At 38.0% G+C, this 23655-nt stretch overlaps 1 long non-coding RNA gene across 1 annotated transcript; it reads right to left on the bottom strand.

The window, feature by feature from the left end:
- Positions 1-3118: 3118 nt before the first annotated feature.
- Positions 3119-18433, bottom strand: LOC118708325. The gene is made up of 3 exons (XR_004984535.2): positions 18317-18433; positions 10032-10156; positions 3119-3220 (listed from the first exon to the last, which is right to left on the bottom strand). It is a non-coding gene; the product is annotated as an uncharacterized LOC118708325 (long non-coding RNA).
- Between the last annotated feature and the right edge of the window lie 5222 nt (positions 18434-23655).

The following is a 23655-nucleotide window of genomic DNA, read 5'->3' as shown; positions in this document are numbered from 1 at the left end:
TAAAATATATGTGAACAGCTTTGACCCTGGCCAAGTGGCTTGGTTGGAGTGTTGCCCCACACACTGAAAGGTCACAGGTTTGATTCACAGTCAGGGTCTGTAAGAGAGGCAACCAATAAATGTTTCTCCTCTCTCTCTCTCTCTCTCTCTCTCTCTCTCTCTCTCTCTCTCTCTCTCTCCCCCATCTCCCTTCTTCTCTCTAAAATCAATGAACATGTCCTTGGGTCGGGATGAAAATAAAATAAAATAAAATAAAATAAAATAAAATAAAGGTTTACAACTTTGAACCAAACATGAAAAACATTATTGTCCATTTAGGAGCTAAGATGTCATACTATTGGCAGAGTACAATGCAGGTCAGTCAACTATCAGAAAAAGAGAAGCGTGAACTATGAAGGCTGGAGATACAATGTGCTTAGAGTTGCCAGATTTATCAAATAAAAATACAATATGCAGATGAAATCAGAATTTAGTAAATTATTGTTTGATATATCTTGCACATTTTGGGGGGATATACTTATGCAATTATCTGAAATTCAAATTTAACTGAGCATACTCTATTTTACCTGACCATCAAAATCTAGAAGCCGTACCCAATTTGGCTCAATAGATAGAGCGTTAGCCTGCAGACTGAAGCATCTCTGGTTTGATTCCAGTCAAGGGCACATGTCTGGGTTGTGGGCTCTATCCCCAGTAGGATATTCTCTGTCATCATTGATGTTTCTATCTCTCTCTCCCTCTCCCTCTCTGAAATAAGATTAAATTTTTTTTTCTAATCGACTAGGAGCTTTAAGAAACATACAAATCATAACCAACAATACATGATATACTTACATATAATTTAATATTATTAATAATAATTATCCCTATTTTTTCCAGAGGAGTGCTTGTAAATATTCAGAGTAAATACACTAATATTATTATAAAAATTATTGTCATATTTGGCATGTTTATTATTATCTTCCAATGCAAACTTGCTCACAAAGTTACATACATTAGAAAGCATAATAAGATTTCATATGCATATACGGTAATTAATTCCATGGGGAATTATGATAGAGTTTAAGTGCATTGGAATTGAGCCTCATAAATGCACAATAAATTTGTTAAGATTTCTAACCCTTTGATGGGTTAGAAAATTAAAAACACAGAATAGAAACTTTCTATGTTTCTCAAGCCACTGTGGAAGAGGCTGGCCCACAGAGTGGTTGTGATAAAAGGATATGGGTTCAGTGGTCTAAATAATTTCTTTTCAGTGCATTTCCTTGTTCTACCAGCAAAGAAACAATGCCCAATGGATTCGATTCTGTGATCCCTCTCTCTACAAATTTCAGCCACAATATTTGTGGCTCCCATGTTAAAGCACAATGTTTGAAGGGAATAAATAATTGGGCATTTGAGAGAATCCAAAATTTTTAAATAAAATATTTAAATTAAAAAATAAAATAAATACAAGAGATTAGTGTCTATACTAGTGGCCTGAAACATGAAATTCATGTATGTGCTTTGAGGGGGTGGGTGTCCCTCAGCCTGGCCTGCACCCTCTACAAGCTGGGACCCCCGGGGGACATCCCTCTTGCAATCTGGGACCACTGGCTCCTAATCATTCACCTGTCTGCCTGCCTGATCGCTACTAACCACTCTGCCTGCCAGCTTGCTTGCCCCCAATTTCCTTCCCCCAGTCTTCTCGCCCTCAACTGCCCTCCCTGGATGGCCTCAGGGCCCCCAACTGCCCTCGCCTGATAGCCCCATGACCCCCAACTGCCCTTCCCGGCCAGTCTCCCAGAGGTCTCCTGGTCTAATTAGCATATTACCCCTTTATTAGTATTGATGATTTGGTAGATGAGATGAATAGTTAATAACTGTCTGGTTCTATCAACAGTTATCAGTTGGAAAATTAAAAACAATCAACAACAAAAAATTTCCTGTATTTGATCAAGTTCTCTGTTGAAGCTGGTTTCCATGAAATGTTTGTTAATTTTATTTATAAAAGCTGAAGCCCAGCTCAGCTGGAGTGGCTCAGTGGTTGAGCATCAATCTACCTACGAACCAGGAGGTCACAGTTCAATTTTTGGTCAGGACACATACACAGGTTGTAAGCACAATCCACGGTACAGGAGGCAGCCAATCAATGATTCTCTCTCATCATTGATGTCTCTGTCTCCCTTTCCCTCTCTTTTCCTCTCTGAAGTTAATAAAAATTAATTAATTAATTAATTAATTAATTAATTAATTTTTGAAAAGCCAAAGCTCAAGACTGCTGTGTGGGGCCCACAACAGGATCTGTGTGTGTACAGGTGGGCTCTCTGACAGTAGAGTGTCATATGAACTGGAATCTTGTATGTAAACATTGTTTAAATTTCTAATGATCCAAAATAAAAAAATGAAAAAATATATACATATGGTTTCAATATCCTTATTACAAAACAAATGCCAAACTTCCTGTGTTTAGTTCATATATTCAGACCATGGGTCTTCTTATTGGCCAGTGGACATGAGCAGGGGTTTGTTTCACCATTTTCATTATCAAAGTTTTCACATTCACTAAGGAGAGAGGAGAGGAGGTTGACATTGAAAACAAATTGGCTCTGCTATACACTTTATTGTCACTGGACTGGGGCATTATATTAAATTTTTTATGTTACAGAAGGTTTATTTCTAAGTTAAATATTAAATATCTATCTATCTATTTACCTAGATAGATAGATGTCTTATGGACACATAAGTATCTTATGAATATGTTGGATAGAATGTGTGCTATAATTACATACAGAATAAATACAAAATAGTGGTAAATTAAAACAGTGGTATAAAAGACAGTATATTCCAATGCAAATATTCATTATAATAATTAATAATACAGGTTTTCCCCCATCTGAAAATGGTATTCCTGTGAAAAATTTTGAAAGTCAAAATGTCAAAAAGAAGTAATTACCATTAATTTATATAGAAAAATGTTCACCCATTCCCAGACCCCAAAAGTAACCTAGCAAATTATACAAAAACAAACAAACACATAAAACTGAAAATAACACTAACATATAGAAAAGCTGGAATATGAAAAGAACACAGGTTGTAAAGAGTGGAAATAATGTATGTACAGTGCAGTTTCACTTACCAGAATCCGGAAGACAGTGAGCACACTGGTAGGATGAGAAGTGGTGATGATGGTGTGTCAAGCTGAGTTGTCTGAGGTTGCCATGATGGGAGTTACAGGAGACTGGGGTATAAGAGAGAGGGAGAGATGATCTATTAATACCTTACCATCATCTGAATCCATCAAGGCAAGCAGGTCATTAACATCTACACCTTCTTTAATGTCTGTTTGCCTCAATATGGAAGGTCAAGGTTCTTTGCTGTGATTGGTTGGAAGGCCAATCTTAGCCTCATGCATTTTTCTATCATACAGTCTTTGTAGGCACTCAAAACTTCCTGCAAACCTGCCCTCCACCTACATGCCCTTTAAGATTAAAGTCATATATTTCTGATACTTTAGAACACATCTTGCTAGCACGTGCACAAAACAAATTGAGATAAATCACAGATACTCACAGACACAGTTCAAAGCCATGGGGGCTTGATGCTCAGATGTTGCATGTGGTGCCCGGGGAAGGGGCCTCCTGGTGCCACTCTCACTGCATGGGGTGAACCTGCCTACAATGCCTGCTGCAAGACAAATGCTGAAGGTTATTTTCAGTTTTCACCTTTTTCCCCCAAAAGTGAAAATCCTCTTTGGATTTCTTTTCTTTTTTTCTTTTTTTTTTTAATGTATTTTATTGATTTTGACAGAGAGGAAGGGAGAAATATAGAGAGCTAGAAACATTGATGAGAAAGAGTCATCGATCAGCTGCCTCTTGCACACCCCCCACTGGGGATATGCCCGCAACCAAGGTACATGCTCTTGACCAGAATCAAACCCGGGTCCCTTCAGTCCCCAAGCCGACGCTCTATCCATTGAGCCAAACTGGTTTCAGCTGGATTTCTTTCAATTAACAAAAGTAGATACTAATATAGGTCTTTTGTAAAAATGAAGCGATGAAACAAGCTTTTGAAGAGCAGGGGCCACCTGTATATGCTAAATGAGGAAGAAAAAAAAAGAAGAAGAAAAAAAAAAAGATGGAAGGGAATGGTAAGAGAGAATATTTCTTTTCTTTTCCTGGCTTCTATTCAGTTCCCAGGCAATAAGAGAAGTAGACTTTTTTTTTTTTCCACTCCACCAATAAGGAAGTCTCTTGGGGGCATCTTCTAGGTGCTCTCCACTGTGCTACAGAAAGTGAAGGATAAAGAGCAAGTGTGAGATATGTTGCTGGTCTCCAGCAGTTTGTGGTCTATCATGACATCCCCACAGTGGCTCTGCCCTGAGCTTTTGTCGTTTGTATAAAAACCTATTCCTCCTATTCACATAGTGGCCAATGGTCAATGTGGATACCATTTGGGTAGCTAAGGTGAGAACCACTGAGATAAAGGGCAGTCTCATCCATCTTGTATCATAAAAATTATCTATCAAGTACTCACCACATCCCATTACAAACATGAATATTTGTTTGATACTGCATGTGGGTGTATGTGTGTACATGTACATGTAACAAAGAGCGAGGAAGAAATTTAACTTCAATAGTTTCACATGAGTTTTAATAACAGTAACCTGAAAAGGTCAATGTAGTACCACCTGATCCCCAGTTGGGTGTCTAATCATCAAAGGAAGGAACAATTAAGGAATTAAAGAACAGGGTGTATGTTTGATAAAATATGGAATACACAATAGTTTAATTGACTGCTTGCTATTGTTATTTATTTGTTCAGTTTGGTTTTCCAGTGTTAACTGGTGGTGAATGTCATTTAATTCCCAGCTCAGAACATCACTCATGACTGGGAAGAATGTAGCTTTTTTATGAAAACTTACCTGTGTGTAATATTCATGTGGACTTTATTCCTATTAAAATAAGATGCTTTCTTTAGCCAATGAGTTGGAATTTTAAGAAAATTCCTTTATGTTAAAGTCATCCCTATTTCTCATTTCAAAACCAACCCAAATATATTTAGGACCAAAGAGAGCATCAATCAGCACTTTGTCAAACCCTAGATTGTTGTTAAAACTAACATTTTTTTTCTTTGTTTTCTTACACATACCTTTTACTTAATTATTATCTAGCAAGTATTTTCCATTTAAACAAATGGCAGAGCCAAGAGGCTGTGACAAATGAGGCTATTTGCACCTACTACATGGCATCAAGTGAGGAAATGTTGTCAGCAAGGTCAGTGAGGCACAATTGTGGATTTCGTATCTTACGACCAAGTTTCAATGCCAGTTTTGCTTCTTGCTTGATTGACATTAGATGGGTTCTCCGATACTTTCTAGGTCCAATCCTCAGTCTTAAAGATGACATGAGGCATGTAGTATTAGGGGGAAGGTTGTATGAGAGAAGATACATAAAAATGCTTTACTAGACAGCAACTAAATGATGTTAGAGGAATGCTGTAGTATGGCTCTGCAATTTCATAAAAAGGGCAAAACTACCCCCAGAAGTCTCCTGAAGATATTGATCAAACAGCATAATCTTTGTTCTCTCTTAACTTCCAGGACTCTGTCAATCACATTGCTGTGCAGTCACCCTGATGACAGCCATTCTGAGTTTTTATTGCTCAATCCTTAACAACTTCCTGAATCAACCACAATAAAATGAGGAATATTTTTTATTTAAAAAAACAGTAACAAAAAGATATGGATGATTGGGAGAACTTAAGTCAATAATAGTAGAAATGCATTAATTTATTTCCTATCAGTTTAAAACATATTAAGTGATTTAGTTTTAAAACCACATCTGTAATAAGAGAATTTACATGAAAGTTGAAGTTAAATGTATATAGAAACATTGGAAGTTTTAAGAAAGTATACTGAACAATTAGATTAATAAAAATCACTGTAATTAAGCATTTAATTCCTCACTGAACTTCTTATCAACTAAGTTGAAATAAAAAAATAAATTATATAATTCTTATCATAAGACATCTCAATATAAATTATTAATGTAAGACACCCTTATTTCTGGGAATAACCATAAAAGGGATTTACCTATTTTTATTGGTATATAATTGACATATAACACTGTATTTTATGTTATATAATTAATATGTTTCAGGTGCACAACATAATGACTTAATATTTGTATATGTTATAAAATGATCAGCACAGTAAGTTTAGTTAACATCTATCACTACACAGTTACAATTTTTTTTTTCTTGTGGTAAGAACTTTTAAGATCCACTCTCTTAGAAAATTTCCAATATGCAGTATAGTATTATTAACTACTAGAGACCTAGTGCACAGATTCATACACTGGTTGTGTCCCTCGGCCTGGCCTGCAGGGATCAATGAACCTCTGTTCCGTAGTCTGGCCTTTCCTGCCAGCTTGTCAAGGATGAGAGGCACGCAGGGGGAGTATCTAGGGGAGAGGCTCACTCAGCTGCAGTTGCATTCACCAGCTGTGAGCCTGGGGTTGAACAGCATCCCACTGTGGGAGTGCACTGACCAGCAGAGGGCAGCTCCTGCATTGAGTGTCTGCCCCCTGGAGGTCAGTGTGCATCATAGCTACCAGCCAGTTGTCATGTCATCTTGCTGCTTAGGGTTTTATATATAGAGACTAGTGGCCCAGTGCTCAAAATCATGCACATCGGTGAGAGGGGTTCCCTCAGCCCAGCCTGCACCATCTCCAATCGGGGAACCCTTGGGGATGTCCGACTGCTGGTTTAGGACATCCCTCTTGCAATCTGTGACTGCTGGCTCCTAAACATTCGTCTGCTTGCCTGCTTGATAGTCTCTTAACTGCCTCTGCCTGCCTGCCTGATCCTCCCTAACTACCCTCCCCTGCCGGCCTAATCTCACCCCCAACTGTCTCTGCCTGCCTGATCACCCCTAACTGTCCTCTCCTGCTGGCCTGATCTCACCCAGTCTCTGTCTCTCTTTGTTTTTCTCAGTTCTCCAGGCCTTCCTGCCTTCCTGTGTCCCTCTTACTCTTCCCTGTCTGGGAGGGGTCAAGGCCAGTGGGGGCCACTCTATTCTCTGCCCTCCCAGCCTTCCATCCAGGCCTCTTCAGGCCCAGTCTGTTTTGTTTCCTCATTCTGAGAGATGTTCTGATAGCAAGCTAGGAGGGAGGGAAAGAAAGGGAGAAAATGCTGTGAGCTGGTGGGAGCTGTGTGTGTCTGTGCGTGTGTACAGTTGTGGATGAGTGTGAGTGCCGGCCATGTCTCCCCCATCCCAGTCTGCGCAACCACAAGTCCCCACCCACCCACCAGAGCCTGCTGCACGTGCAGTCTGGGTTGAGAACCACTAGCAGGGTCACCTAAGACCATCAGAAAACAGAGATATTTACATTATGATTCATAACAGTAGCAAAATTACAGTTATGAAGTAGCAACAAAAATAATTGTATGGTTGGGGTCACCACAACATGAGGAACTGTATTAAAGGGTCACGGCATTAGAAAAGTTGAGAGCCACTGCCCTAGAGTATACCAAAAGGCAGAAAGACCTTAGAGCATTAGCTTAACTTTGGGTAAAAGTCACACGTTTACACATTTATATTAATGCTAACACATGTTTTATGAAATATAAGCAAATTTTTAATTTATTTTATAATAAAACATATCAAGAAATATTTTGGTCTACTGAACCTATACCCCAAACTGCAGAAGCAAGGTTGTACCCTTCTGCTGAGACTTTTCTGCCAGTCTAACATGATGACAATATCTTCAATAACAATTTTAGAGAAAATGCTAATGTTTTCCCATGCAGTTATATATATCCTCCATAAAAATCCAGGGCAGAACTTGACTTACAAAGTTAAATATTCAGAGAGCCAAAACAAGGAAGCTTGTTTTGGACCAGGTTGCTTGTGCTTAAACTCTAAGGAAACAGAACTTCATCTCAAACTGTGGTCCTCAGAGTATCTGCATAAGAAAACCCTGGAAATGCTTATTAATATGAAGATATTTAAAATACACCCATTACTCAAAGGGTGATTGTTTTTATAAATACTTGTTGTTGAGAGTATTACAGATGTCCCTTTTCCCTCCATTGCCCCCCTCCACCCAGTTTCACCCCTGCCCCAGGCCTTCACCACCCTATTGTCTGTGTCCTTAGGTAATGCATATATGCATATAAGATCTTTGGTTGATCTTTCGCAACCCTTTCCCTCTGAGATTCATCATTCTATTCCATGTTTCCATGCCTCTGGTTCTATTTTATTCATCAGTTTATTTTATTCATTAGACTTTTGACTTTTAGATTTAATTGTGGATAGATATGCATTTATTGCCATTGTATTGTTTATATTTTTATCTCCTCCTCTTTCTCTTCCTCCTCCTCCTCCTCCACTTCCTCTTCCTTCTTTTTCTCTTAAAGAATACCCTTCAACATTTCATGGAATACTGGTTTGGTGGTGATGAACTAAAGAATTGTTTCTGGAACAGAAACTCAAAAACCTCCATGGGAACTTAGCACATGTGTCAAACACAAGGCCCGCGGGCCAAATCCGTCCCGCCAGGCCTTGCAATGTGGCCCGCACCACGCTGTCATCACTGCACTCCGCTGCGTTTCCATCACAATGACAGTTTATGACTGTTCAGTAAACCATTCGGCCCGCGATTTAGGCTGGATTTTAGATTTTGGCCCCTTCTCTGATTGAGTTCGACACCCCTATTAGAGGATTGATACATAGGTACACTGAAGTTTGCAAATATTTTCAGATAGTTGGAGGGTTTGAAATTCCCCTACCTAACTTTCCTATATATCACTTTTCTCAGCTGGCCTTTTCATAAAGCATGGTAGCACCTAAACTCCTAACCATTTTTAGAACTGATTGAAAGGAGCACTATGCATCTTGAATACCAAAACTCTAGGAGGAAAGTTGATTGTTCTACTGGGGATATTGAGAGCCTGAGTTAAGCCTCACTCATTTGGAGAATCAGTAACACCTGAGAAGGGTTACAGGGTCATCTCAAAGAGAGCCAAACATTTCTAAATGTCTCCCTCAATCCATTTAAAGGCCTGGACAAATATTTGAAGCAACACCATACTTCTGGCCATCTTTTCTTTTCACAAAAATCAAATCCCCTAGGCTGTTAAGAGATAACATACTAAAATAAGTTCCTATTGTCTATCTGTTTTGTATCTGACTTCCTCAGAGTAGATCTTCTCAGATTCTTTAATTTACTGATGTGTAGAGTTTTGAACAGGAAGATAAAAATGAAAGGTTTTAAACATTTCTCTTGAACTTATTGGACCAGAGAATCTTCTTAAAAGATCGACCACTGTATAGCCCTGCTACTCAAAGTAGGATTCATAAATCAATGGGGATCTTTGTAAGCTTCCCCCAGGAGCTTGTCAGAAATGCAGTATCTCTAGCCCTCACCCCAGAACTACTAAAACACAGTCTGAAGTTTTACAAAATCCTCAAGAGATATGTATGCACATTAAAGTCTGAGAAACAAGGCTAGAGAACACATTTTGAGGACCAAGGCCAAGGACAATGACAGAGATGGTTGTAACCTGGAAAGTTTCAAGAATCAGTCTTACAGTTCATTCACCTTGGCTCCTGAGAGCCTTTGGTATTGTTTCCAAGGAACAGCTGCTCAATGCAGGGAGTTTTCACTGGGAAAATTACGTCTGAAGCATGCATGCAAAGCAATGCTTTCTGCAATGGAGAAAAGCGCAAATTGGGGCTATGGTTTGTAGCTTTTTCAGTATATGGACAGTTTGATTTGCACCAAATACGTCCCACGGAGACAGAGATACTGAATAAATTATAATTTTGCCTGCCATTTGAATCTGCAGAGAAATAGCCCATTTCCCAACTGCAGCTGAGAACTCATCATCTCATCTTAGTTAACAAATAATCAGAGATTTTTTAAATTGCTATTCCCAAGCCACTCTAAGTCCCAAACACAGATTCTGAGTCAGGTGCGTCTGAAATACAAACAGGGCTGGAATTGGTGAGGAAAGATGAAGCTTGAACCTTAACAAGCAAAATGTACATGTTAATAAAAGCCATGCTCAGCCTCAAGTCCATGTAAGGTATGAATCAACCAGCAAGAGCAAGGTTCCCATCGGAATCTTCCCAGCCTTACAGCCATGACTCATGCCCAGAGCCATCTTGTCCCTGCAAGAGAAGCATAAATCATCATCCATTCTTGAAAATGATGCCAAAAGTGCATTTTATTCAAATGCATTCCTTAAAATAATTGCTGAGAAAATAATACAAGAGTATTCAACTGACAACTGACTCTTTAGTGTTCACATCTGGAGGGGAAAATGTGTCATGGAGTGGTTAAGTGGATTCTAGAGATGCTGGGAATTCCTAAACATGCAAAAGTCCAGCAACAGAGCTTGTTTTATTATTTTAAGGAGGGAACTTTTGTGTCTTTATCACACTTACAAACTCCTAAGTTTTATAATGCCAGCCTGATTGTGTTTTTCTTTGTTTCCTTCTTTTCCTTTCATATTTTAACCAACAACAGCAGGAAAAAAAATATTTGTCATAGATTTCTATAAGCTCTCTCTCCTCTCTCCTATACCATTCCCACCAGCATTCAAGCAAGCTCCAGACTCTTTCATGGCTACAATAAACCATCTTTGACTTTGATTTTCCTCCTTAAGCTATTCTCATTAAGAATTATAGTAATTTAGCAACTATGTATTAAGCTGTATAGTGGATACTATTGGTGTTCCAGTCAATACCCTTTACCAGATTGGTATACCTACTCCCAAGAAACCAGTGTTGGTATGCCTACCCCCATGTGTTGGCTGCTAATAGTTCATAATTGCCCCCTTTTCAGAGAATTCCCATTGGCAAAAATGGCAGTCCAGGAAGTCACATTCCACTCCCACCCCAGAAACAGACCCCTGCCAATGACTGGCTGACATGAAGAAAACAAAAGGCCAGCCAGTCACATCTAATTTGGAATAACTCCATGGTGTAATTAACACTCCAGAGCCTGAAATGAATCAAGCTAAAACCACAGTACAGTAGGAACCATATCTTGGCTTAGCTCCTTCTCCTACTTCATTAGCTTCCTTTCACCCCTCACCCCCTCTCTCCCGAGAACCCTTCTCTAATAAATCACTTCCAGCTGAACCCCTTTCACAGGCTCTGCATCTGAGATGCAGACCAGATCAAGCCATAGTTTATATGTATTACCTATAAACTGTTTTCATATATTTGTTTCATTTAACACTCAGGAATACCTTATTTGGGAAGGCTACATAACTGAAATGACTAAGAGACCAGGGTTTACAGATATTTTTCTGGTTCCTAAACATGATCTATATGCATTATGCTAAAATGCTGCCTTAGACATTTATAGTATCAAGTTAATCACATATCACCAATAAAATGAATAATTACAAAGTTCATAATTTGAATGAATGTCTCCTCATCATGTCAACATGTCCAATACCAAATAGAGACACACAGTGTTTCCTTGACACAAAGTTATATTTTTCCATTAGGAAAAAAGAGAAGAAAGAAGAAAAGGAAATTAAAGTAAAATAAAGTAAGAAAATAAGGAAAGGAAATTAAAAAAAAGAAAAAGAAAAAAAGGAGGGTGGAAAGGAAGAGAGAAGAGAGGGAGGGAGAGGGGGAAGGAGGGAAAGACAGACAGACATACAAAGAGATAAAATCACAATAGATATTGTTTTAATAGGTTTTTAGCCTCTTAGGTGACCCTGGTCTTGCTTCTTGGCTGGAAATGCACTGCTCATCATTTCTCCTTCCCACTTATTTTCAATGTGGAACACTTGGGAGTGTTTTCATCATGGGCTGAGCTTCAGTGCAGAGCTTGGCTGAGGATCACTTTTTTTTTTGTTAAGAATGGTGAGGAGTTTCCAGGGAGGGCTTGTAAACTAGTTATCTCTGCTGATGACCACATCTGTGGTACAGAAACATTCCATGTAATAAAGTGTATCTTGTGTCCTGTGACTTTCTGCCATGTGGGCTTGTCTTTCCCACCCCATTCAAGACGCCCTTTTCTTATTAAAAAGAATCAGAATGTAGCGAGTGATACTCCGCCCATAGGGTGAGGAGGCCTTTCTGTTTTTCATTTTGTGTCCAAGCAAGGCAAATATCATAAAATTCATTGTGTGATTTCTTAAGACTTCTAAAATGACCTCACTCTAAAGGCACTGAGGATACAGAATGCCTACTATGTGACAGATATATATAGCAAAACCACTGAATATTTTATATCAGCTCAATAGACTTTCACAGCAACCACTGAACTAGGCATTCTGGTCCCCGTTTTCCAGAAGGGAAAACTGAGAGCCAAAAGGGTAAAGTCCAAGGTCAGGCATGGCATCTAAGAAATAAAGAAACTCAGCTACAGAATCAAATCTGAAGGATTCCCAAAGTGTACTTTAACAGGAGCACAGAGAGTGACTTCTCAGGTGTCCTATATCCATCTGGATAAGAACACTTTCCATCCTGAAGAAATGAGGTTGTAATGGTTATTTGCTTTTAAAATATTTGCTCTGCCCAACTCTCAGAATTCTATAGAGACCTACCAGCCTCCCAAAGAATATGAAAAGAATCATCATGTAATATAGTGTATTCCCAAACCACAAGACGAGGTAAGCAAGGCTGGAAGAAAGAGAAGCATGGAAAATGGCCTGCTATATAACAAGGATTACTCAAGATGACTACAAGCAAAAAAAAAAAAAATTTTTAATTTTAAAATGCCTTTGGAAGAAGATTTTGTTTGAGTTCCTGAGACTGAAGGATCTGAAAATGAATATGTTCGCTCCCAAGGAATTCAGGCCCCAATGCTGTATCTTGATCTTCCTAGGAATCTGATATCCACGGGCATCTGCCCAGAACAGTGACCTTTGACTTCATTACTGCTTTTAGTAAATATGGGAAGAACGTGATTTAAAGGAGCTTGGAAAAAAAAGGTTTATTTTTAAAGAAGAGCAGAAAGTATGTCAATCAACTAAAAGTATCAGGTTTGAAATTTAATCATCAAATGGGAGTACGACTAAATAATGTCTAATTTTACTCAATGATATTTTAGGATTTTAGGACATATTAGCTAGAAAATGCACCTCATAGATGGCAATAGATTTTATGAGGTTACACACATTTGCAAAGAGGCTCAATGGCTTTCTAAACCTAGAGTATTGGCAAATGCTATTTATGCTATTTTTAATAGAAGTTATTTTACATTATTTGTCATAAATTATACTGTAGATAACATAACTTTCTCTCTTCTAGTTCCAAAAGTAAACACTATAATTCTTGGGTTAAAGTGCCCTAATTAATAAGTTAATGGAAATAAAGAGTAGTGAATATATTTTTTAAAGACTTGTAGAGTTAGCAAAGACATTGTGGTATACATGATAGATGGTCATTTTGGCAAGATGTCTGCTCAAAGCTTCCACTGTTTATAGTTACTGGTACGGGTAGACTCCGTTTAGAAGATATGCCCCTGGTATATTATAGAAACAGACAAATGCTTTGATATTAGGATATCTATATTCCATGATTTTTTAAATGAAATAATTATATACAATTGTAGCATCTGTTGCTTCTTTGTTTCATCATTCTGTGTCTCACTTCTGTTCATCAATAAGGACAATATTAATGAGAACAATGGAAATTTTACCAGCTATTTGTGGGCTTTTTAGGTCAACTGGCTGACCTTTACCCATGAAGAGTCAGCAGAGCCTCCTTGGCTTTATCTGGGAGGCCAATGAACTTGCTTTAATAGGAACAGTCAAAGACAGGCTTTGGGGAAGGGGCTAAGGGGTATTTCCCTGACTTTGTTCTAGGAATATCTTAGACTTGCCCCATGCATACCCTTGGGCTTCCACATATTCCAAAGGAGTTCATAGAGTTAATGAGCCTGCCCCTTTAAGCCTCACAGCAATTTTGCCAGGAATATAGTGATATTTCCTTTATTTTACAAACAGAAAATTAAGGCATAGAAAGATCAAAGAACATATCTGTAGTGGCATAGCAGAAAAGAGGCAGAACCAGGATTTGAACTAGCCAATATAACTTCATGGGCCATACTCTTTAACACTCCCCACCACTGCTTAGAATCTACAGGCCTGCATGTTTCCAAGCACACAACTTAAATGTTAGGCCAAAGGGATGGACTATCTCCTCACTGAATCACAGCATTTTCCAACTGGAAGAGATGGATGCACCATCACCTATAGCAAGAGGGTTCCTTTGGGATTACAAGAAAACACCCAGGTCAAACTGAATCAGAGAATAAAATCAGTATGCATAAGTAAATATGAGTTATGTTCCTTCCCAGAAAATTTAGGCATTAGTGAGAATCACTTTTCATAAAGAAGATAAGTGCTTTGTATCTCTTTAAAACTATGTGTTTGGAAGCACCTTGGTATCCTCCAACAATTCAAACATGTTAATAATTCATATTAAGGATGTGTCTCCCTGTACCTTGGGACTAAATCATAATTACCAAAATGTCCTCAGAATGTTTTTCTATCCCCCAGTTCAGATCTCACTGGCGTCAGCTAAGGAGAGAGGGAGAATGTAGGAAAATGTCCTACCCTCGGCCCTCACTGGCACTGCAACCAACTGGGCAAGGACTGCTACACAACCCCAGTGTGGGTTTCATGGCAATGGAAGCACAAAGATAAGGTTGCCAGCTCTAGGCTGACACACTGAATATAAGGGAAGAAACTTAACTGACGATACGAGATCCGGAGCCCAGATGTAGGGTTTCTATAATGAGAGTTTCTATTTTTCCTCTGGGAAAATTGAGCATTGTCAGAAAATACTGGAATGAATGCAGTGTATTTTTCCCTAGGAAATGTTGCATTTGTTCATTCACTCACTCATTTAATTATTTACAGAAATAAAGTGGCTTGCTTTTCAGAAAAGCCTATAGGGATATGTTTCTAATACACATGCTTCCCATACCTGTTACTGTATATGGATTCGTAGTCTTGAATGAAAAGGAGCAAATCAAAATAAAAGTGAAGGAGGTGAAAGTATAAACAGTAAAAGATAAAATAATAGTAACCATTTCCTTTTGTTTCTTTCTCTCTTTCTTTCTTCCTCCCTCTCTCCCTCCTCCCACCCCTTTTTCTTTTGAATCACATGCTTTTTGATACACAAAAGAATGTCTGCCTTCATTTCCTCCCAGGTCCAACTGGCTTATACATAGATAAAAAGAATATTTTTTTCAGCTTTATTGAGGTACATTGACAAATTTGTAAGGTATTTAAAGTGTACAAATTGATGAGCTGATATATGAATACATTTTAAAGGATTCCCCCATGTATTTATATAATTAACCCACCTCCACCTCACATGTTTACCATTTACGTATTTAATTATTTAGGGAGAACATTTAAGTTGTTCTCTTTTAGCAAATTTTAATTATATAGTGTCATCAACTATATAGATGCCATGTTCTAGATTAGCACCTCATATCTTAATTCATCTTATAGCTGAAAATTTGAACCCTTTTACCAGCCTCTCTCTTTCTTTTGTGCACCCCAGATCCTGGTAACCACCACTCTACTTTCTGTTTCTCACATTATATTTTCTTAGATTCCACATATAAGTGATATCACACAATATTTTCCTTTCTGTGTCTGACTTACTTCACTTAGCATAATGCTCCTCAAGTTAATTGATGTTGTACCAGATAACAGGATTTTCTTCTTTTATAAGCCTGAATAATATTCCATATACATATTGTGTGTGTGTGTGTGTGTGTGTGTGTGTGTGTGTGTGTGTATTACATCTTCTTCTTTATTCTAGAACTTAATTTTTTTTTTAACCAAATACTTTGACTATTGTGAATACAGAAATATATGGGAATATAGAGTTTTGTTCTAGGAAAGGATTTCATTTTATTTGGCAATACATTCACAAATAGGATTGCTGTAAGGACAATGTTATTTAGGGAACTCCAGATAATCCTCAATAAACTCAAGTCATTCTTGGCATTGTCCGCTCCTGCACAAGGTTTAATGGATGTCTCTGTTTCTATAATATTGGCCTCCCAAAAGTTAACTCATTCTCCAACTGTGAATTAATGCACTTTTTTTTTGCTTTGTTTTGTAAATACTTGATCATAAACAACATAGAACCACATAGCTATATGCTCATCACACACACACAAAGTGTTATGTTATTCCTTATCCTTTTTTTCCAGACAGCAAGTTTTAAATGAGTTAAGCCATGAAGTTGCTACTGTATATTTCATTAGAAATAATCTCATCTTAAAAAAAATAGAATTGCCGAAACTGGTTTGGCTCAATGAATAGAGCGTCGGCTTGGGGACTGAAAGGTCCCGGGTTCGATTCCGTTCAAGGGCATGTACCTTGGTTGCTGGCATATCCCAAGTAGGGGGTGTGCAAGAGGCAGCTGATTGATGACTCTCTCTCATCAATGTATCTAACTCTCTATCTCTCTTCCTTCCTCTCTGTACAAAATCAATAAAATATATTTTAAAAAATAGAATTATTTTACCGCTTGAAATTTACTTATATTTTCATCTGCTTCATTTCATACATAACTCTTCAATTTTGTTTAGCAACAGTACAATCAAAGAATAGTTTATAATTACTTCACTCTGAGGTACAGGCACCCTTATTTTATAGCCAATCTAACCACATTACATAATTTGTCTCTGCCTCTCAAACACATTTACTTCCAGGTCTCCTCAAATCATCACGTTGATTTTCTAATAGTTGTCTCGGTTTTCACTTTTGGCAAAGCACTGAATAAATTGTGAAATATCACAAGCAAATGGTTTAAGTATTTCAGTTCTGGCGGGACTGCCCATGAATTCCATGCAGATATGTAAACATTGCCTGGAGCATGAGATTCCTTTTCAGGTGTTTACCTGCTGAACCAAGCCCTCTACCTTATTTGATAATCATTTGTTTGTCTCCAAGTATTGGCAAACCATGAAACTCCATTTATCTTCAAATTTGGAAAACTAGAAAGCTTTGTACCTGGGGGAAAACACAGTAAACTTTGCAAAGTTTCAGTGATTTTCCCCCAGCTTTTGAATTTTGAATAACAGGTAAAATGTTTCCTATACATGGCATGGCTCACATTTCTCCAGTAACTCTAGATACAGCAAGTAGGGAGGTAAATCAAATGATATGTTGACTTAGAGTCAAGCATAAATTACTTGTACACTGCATAAGAAAAGAAAAGAAATTTCTAATTTAGAGTTTTAAAAGTACGACAGTGTTACTGAATACAATTTCCTGCCATGAGGACAAATATAGAATAAAAATAGAAATAAATTTCTTAGTTGGCAGTCCCTGAATCGAATGACAAAATGAACAAACACTGAAAGACAGTGCTGGTGCCCAAATAGAAAGCATATTTGTAAGCAATTTTAGCTATTCACTGGCTCAATCAGGAATAGGTTTGTGCACTGAAAATAAATGAGGACAAGTAGATGTTTGGCAGGTGGATGAAAGGATCTTAAGTAAAGCCAGGAGCCACTGAACACAACATGGAGGGTGCAGTAAGGGAGTTCTGTTCTGGCTACCATATGAGAGTTGTTATTTATATTCAGAATCCAGGTAGAACAATACAGAATATGGACTAGCAGACAAAGAATCTGGGGACTCAAACTATGGGGCATGTTTAAAAGACAAAATTAACAAACTTTATAGATTCCAATTCAAGCAAAGTCACTAACTTTTTTAGTTAAAGAAATGATCATTTTATTGGTAATTCTCTCCTGCTTATTGCTAATAATCAGAAGTGTTTGTTTTATGTGGGAAGACCATTTACTAGCTGTGTGTCTTTGACAAGACATACCTTTTTTGAATGTTTCCCTGTCTATAAAATGAAAATAATCACTTGAAAGTAAAAAAGATAAGAACATAAAAATTAATTGGAAACTGCTATATGAATTTTATTGCTACATGTATGGTTATTACTTATTAGGTACAGAATGCAAAATTCTGTTATTCGTTTAAAGGGGAATATCTGGCCCAAGGGCAGTATAAGGCCTAAGAAATCATTTGGTCTGGATCTGCCAAGGCAATAGGGGTGAGTTAATTAAATATCTGACCAATATAGCAGGCTCATTAAGTTGATAATTTTGGATGGCCCGCAAATTATATTATAAATATCCAAATGGCCCTTGGCAGATAAAAAGGTTCCCCATCCCTGGTTTTAAAAGAAATACCTTACTTTAAAAAAAGAGTAAATTAGTGTGAAGTTAAGTGTCTCTAAAGCTTAAGAAGAAGTAATCATTTTCCCCTAATCTGAAGCTTGCTCTGAGCCTCCATTATCCTCCAAACTCCTTACCTTAGTGGCGACATGGAGTTGAATGTCTTCAAAGATAAATTATTGAAGAGTGGTCAGCAAAGGAGCCAGTTGGATTGGCAGACTGCAGAGAAAGCCTGAGGGAAGATGACAGAGAAGACATGGAAAAAGGAAGCTGTTAGGAATAGGCCTGGGCCCAGCCAAAGGAAGCAGCAGAGGAAAGGGCAAGGCTTGATGGTGGAGGTACAGTGGTTCCTCATTCTACCTGAGGACCAGTAAGTGAAGGAACATCCTCATCTTTGTACAGCCTCTGAGGTCAAGTGCTGCCTATGTGCAGGGTCCCTGCTTATAGGGAAAAGTTTCCATAATGACAGAATCCATTTCAACACATGTGGCTTCATGCTTTCCTTAGGTCCACTACAGCCTTAAGAGCATTGGGGTATCCTTCTTCTATTACAAACAAATTTACTTATATTCAGAGCAGCTACCATTCAAGAAAAGAAACCTCTTCCAGCTACCTGGGAGAATGTTTGCTCTTGAGTGCAAAGATGGAAAAAAAAAAAAAATGTTCCAAGCTCCAGAAGCAAGGAGTCTGGACGAGAACAAAAAAGCAGAGAAAAGGCTGCATTTCCAACTGTGGCTAAAATGCCCAAGACACGTAGTTCATCACTGGAGCAGAGTTGAGTACCCATTATAGACCTAACCAGCATGACCTCCAAACACATTCTCCGCATTCAGGCTGAATAGTAGTCTCCTGAGGCCCCTCACTGTTTTACTCTCAATCCATTTTATCCATTTTTACCACTTGCACAAAGACTAGAGAGTGTAGAAGAGAGGAAATACACTCTTTCCTCCAAAGTATCACACTGCTAGACCTTGCCCCTCCCCCCACCTTTTCTTCCCTGTCAAGGGGAAAGAGGATGCAATTTCCGGATGTCCTAGGCAAAGGCAGGCAGAGTCTCAGGAAACACATTAATAGTCATTTGGCTCTCACCATATCCCCTTGGAAATCCCCAGGTGTACCATTTGTACAACTAAAAATAGAGGAAATAAAGGTGGTTTTCTTTAGAAATAAACAGGTCATTATTCTGCTTTGCTCTCATACGTGATACCAGAGAGAGAGAGAGAGAGAGAGAGAGAGAGAGAGAGAGAGAGAGAGCGTGTTAGAGGCCCATGCCCAACATTCATGGACTGGGGTAAGGGGTAAGAGGTCCCTTAGCCCGGCCTGCACCCTATCAGTCTGGGACCCCAGAGGGAAGTCCATCTGCCACGGAAGCAGCAGAGGCTCCCGCCACTGCTGCTGCACTCACCAGCCATGAGCACTGCTTCTGGCTGAGCAGTGCTCCCTCTGTGGGAGCACACTGACCACCTGGGGACAGCTTCAGCATTGAGCAACTGCCCCCTGGTGGTCAGTGAACATCATAGCAACCGGTTGTTCCACTGTTTGGTCTATTTGTATATTAGCTTTTTATTTATAGGATATGCCCACTGACATGACTACACTCCCCAAAAGTCTACCTGTGAGCACAGTAATCCTATTTCTCAGCAATGACTACCTTCTGGAAAATAGAGCCTACCAGGGGTTTCTGGGTCTGCTATGGTATTTGGCTATCAGGTTTGTCTTCAGCTTTGACAGCTGTATAAAAGGACATAAAGTCTTCCTCTTGGGATATTTTTATACTTATTTTCTTTCCTAGAATTTTTGTTCTCAATAGAGCCAGTTATGAGAACTTAGTGGGGATAAGTTATCTTACTCTTCCAAGTATATTTCTTCTTCTTATGATAACAAGTTCTGATAATCCTGTGTGAAACCATCTCAATCTTATTCACATTCCATGTTATTCAAAGGCATATAACCTAGGCCTTGCCAATCAGCATCTTCTATACATAGTCACTATTATTGGTTCAGGAAAAGCATGTAACTACAGTCAGTGCAGTCAGAGTTAACCTCGCCACTTTAGCTTGAAAACTCTTTAAGAAGCACTCCCTTTTCTACTGAAGTTATTAGAGGGATAAAATGTACAGTGAACATACTGAAGGCCATTTTCCCACCCACTATGGAGAAACAGTCTGCTTAAAAATGGAGGAAACAGAGGGACAATGGAAGACAACCACTGACGACAACATTGTGTCAGTCCTTAGAGCCAGCAGTGCCTGAAGCAAAACTACTCATCTTTTCAATTCTACAGTGCATCTTCTCTTCTGCTTCCTTCTCAGTTAGGTTTTCAGCCAATCTATGTTAGATTTTCTGTCACTTGCCACTAAATGTGTTTTGTTTTAAATCTTCCCTTTTGTGCTAATGCTTCATCTCTATCTAAAATTGTATCAGCAATGTTCTCACTTTGCCACTCAGAGCTATGCCTGGAAATCAGGTGACAGTGATGAAAATCATCCACCATCTATGACATTCATTACTAGCTGAACTTCAGCTTCCAATAGAGGAAATTGGATCATAATGAAAGCACACAAAGTCATTTCCAATATGAATAATCTTTGGACAACTTCATTCCTCTTTACTCCAGAGACAAACAAGAGTCTCTTCTCATTTGCCCAGACTGGTTAGCCAAAATCACAATAGAATGAAACCATGAAGCTGAGATTACTATAGAAAATACCACCAATAAATTAGAGCAAAAAGATAAAATGAATATGCTATTAGTTGGATCTTTGTAAATCACCACTTGAGTGTTTATTAAGTGTTGGAGTTAAGTTTGATTACATTGGGTGAAGAATTTCCATGTGGTAAAAGTGAGACCAGTGTAGCCAAGAAGCAGTTGGAAGCCACACAGATCTGTTCTTGGCTTTCCAATGGGTGTGGAAAGAGTAGACAGAACTAAAAACACAACTGGAACTCTGGCTTAGTTCCTAAATATTAGCATAGAGGGGTGTGCTCTCCAAGCAGAAGGTGTCATCAAGTAACCGAAGAAAGGAATACTTGGGGAAAGAAAGAGGGTGGGGGAGGAGTCCCTTTCACTCTAGTTCTCCAATGTCAAGGAGACTGGCTGGGGATCAACAAAGGTCCTCTAAGAATGCTTCTATTTCTTGGTTTTTGGCTAGTTACCCAGAGCAGATGTGAAATGTTTGCTACGATTAGGAAATATTTTGCATGTGAGAATGTGAATGCTATAATCTTCAACTCAGCCAAGAAAACTTAATAAATGGTGAAATTTTACATCTTTAGGGAGGAGCCACAAAATTTTTTTTAAAGTGTTGGTTAAAATAAACACCAAATTCCCAAGGAGAGACTCCCAACTCTGATGATGTGTAGCACTGATCATTTTATTACTGTGGAAAAATTTACTCAAGACAGTGAAGCCCACCTCATGCTTTTATTAATGTTCTCAAATATCTCATTATCAATGGCATATGCATACTCATCTCTTACTATCCTACTTTTCTTTTGTTATTGGAGGAACCAGAAATTGATGACACCATGTGTCTTTTGTTAGCAAATAGTAAAATGAAAAGGTGATTTGATGCCATTAAAAATGGCAAGCCTTTAACAAATGAAACCAAGTTATCAATGACTAAAAAATTATGGAAATTAGAAAATACTCTTGCATTCTGGTTCACCATTAAAGCCACCTGTCTGACCTTCATTAAGCCATTTTGTTTCTCTAATTTTTAAAGTTGTCTTATTGTGTCAAGAAGAGAACTGGGTGACAGCATTTCAGAGTGTGTATTATAGAAACTAGTTCTATGGGATGTTTATGCATTGTCAAAATAAAGGTAGGAATTCACTGATCAAACAAGACAAAGGAAGACATTGAAGACAGAAGAAATCACGTGTGTAAAAGTACACAGATATGAAAAAATTTTCACTCATCTGTTCAACAAGAATTTATTGAAAGCAATAGCTATTAGGTACCAGATGTTCAGTGTACTAGATGTTGAGGTTTCAATGGTAAGGATGACAAGAAACCTTCCTTCAAAGAGTTTATATTCTAGTGGGGTTTGAGGTTAAACAAACAATTAAAATGAAATAAATCATTCTTATGATGCTAGAAAAAGAACAGAAGTTCCTATAGAATATGCAGATAAGGGAGGTAAGGGAGAGCTTTCGGGATAAGTTATGTTTGAACACAGAAGTAAAGGAGATATAGGAGTGATGCAGGCAAAGATTATAGAAGATGAGCATTCCAAGCAAAAGGAATATTATGTGTAAAGAGCATGTGGCTAAAAAACCAGAATGGATTGTTTGAAGAATTTGAAATGGATAGTTTGAAGAAATCCAGTGTGACTGAATTTGGTGTGAGAGGGGGGAAAGTAGAAGGAAATGAGCTTTAAAGGTAAATGAGAGAAGGTAATGTATCTTAGAAACAATGCACAGTGGTTTGAATTTCATCATGCAGAAAATAAGGAACAGTAAAAATTTTAAGTTAAGAATGGTGGCAGTAACAGAAGTGAGAAGATTTAGTGAAGAGGAGCAAGATTAGAACAAACTATACTAATTTGGAGACTCGCCTTTGGAAGCTGTGGCAGTGAAGATGGAGAAAAAAAAGAAAAACACGAAAGCTATTTAAGAGGTAGAGTTGGAAGGTTTGTGTCTGATAAAATGAACAAGATAGAAGAATCTTGGCTGACACTTTTGTATTCAATTTGAGTCAAAAGGTGGATGACAGTATCATAATCTCTAGAATAGAGATTATAGGATGAAAAAAAAAGAAGAAAGAAGGAATTGAGAAATAAAGTTGAGTTCTGTTTTGGGTGTGTTCATATTTTTATCCCCTTGGACATTTAAAATATAAGTATTTGGGTATACTAGTCTAGAACACAAGGGAGTAGATTGAAGTCTCAAGATAAATTTGAATGTGTTTAGTTCATGGAGTGGCCACAATCACTCAAAGACTATGTGAGGAGTAAAATGAGAAGAAAAATAAGGCTAAAACCAACATAGAGGGAGAAAGTATGTGAAACTGTATCTGAAAAGAGGGCAGAGAAGGAAAGGCAAAGAGAGAATTTATTTTAAATTATACCATCTCCCAGCCTCCCTCCCACTTGACTATTATAAATATCAACATGGCTGAACAACTAAGTAAAGAAACCATAGTTAATACAAAGCACAAATCAATGCACGCAGAAATAAAAACCAAATACATAAAATAAAATTATTTTTAAAAAAGAAAAAATATTAAGATTTCCTCCCAAATGTTGAACATACTCAGTTCACTTGGGTCGTAACCATAAGTTTCCAAATTTTGGAATCTATTGGGCCCTCTGATTTTCTGACTAAGCTATACTCTTCTGGAGTTGATTTCATCAGTGGCTAGTGAAGCATGACTTCATTTTTATGTTGCTTTTTTTTTCAATAAGCTTTTCTTCTTAAAATATTTTGATGAGCTAAGCATAAATTAATCAGAAACATATGGATTAAATTGACT

The sequence above is a fragment of the Pipistrellus kuhlii genome, unplaced genomic scaffold, assembly GCF_014108245.1.
Source record: "Pipistrellus kuhlii isolate mPipKuh1 unplaced genomic scaffold, mPipKuh1.p scaffold_m20_p_6, whole genome shotgun sequence".
In the NCBI taxonomy this organism is placed as follows: domain Eukaryota; kingdom Metazoa; phylum Chordata; class Mammalia; order Chiroptera; family Vespertilionidae; genus Pipistrellus; species Pipistrellus kuhlii.
The sequence above is the reverse complement of the archived record's forward strand: the minus strand, read 5'-3'. Positions and strand labels throughout refer to the sequence as shown.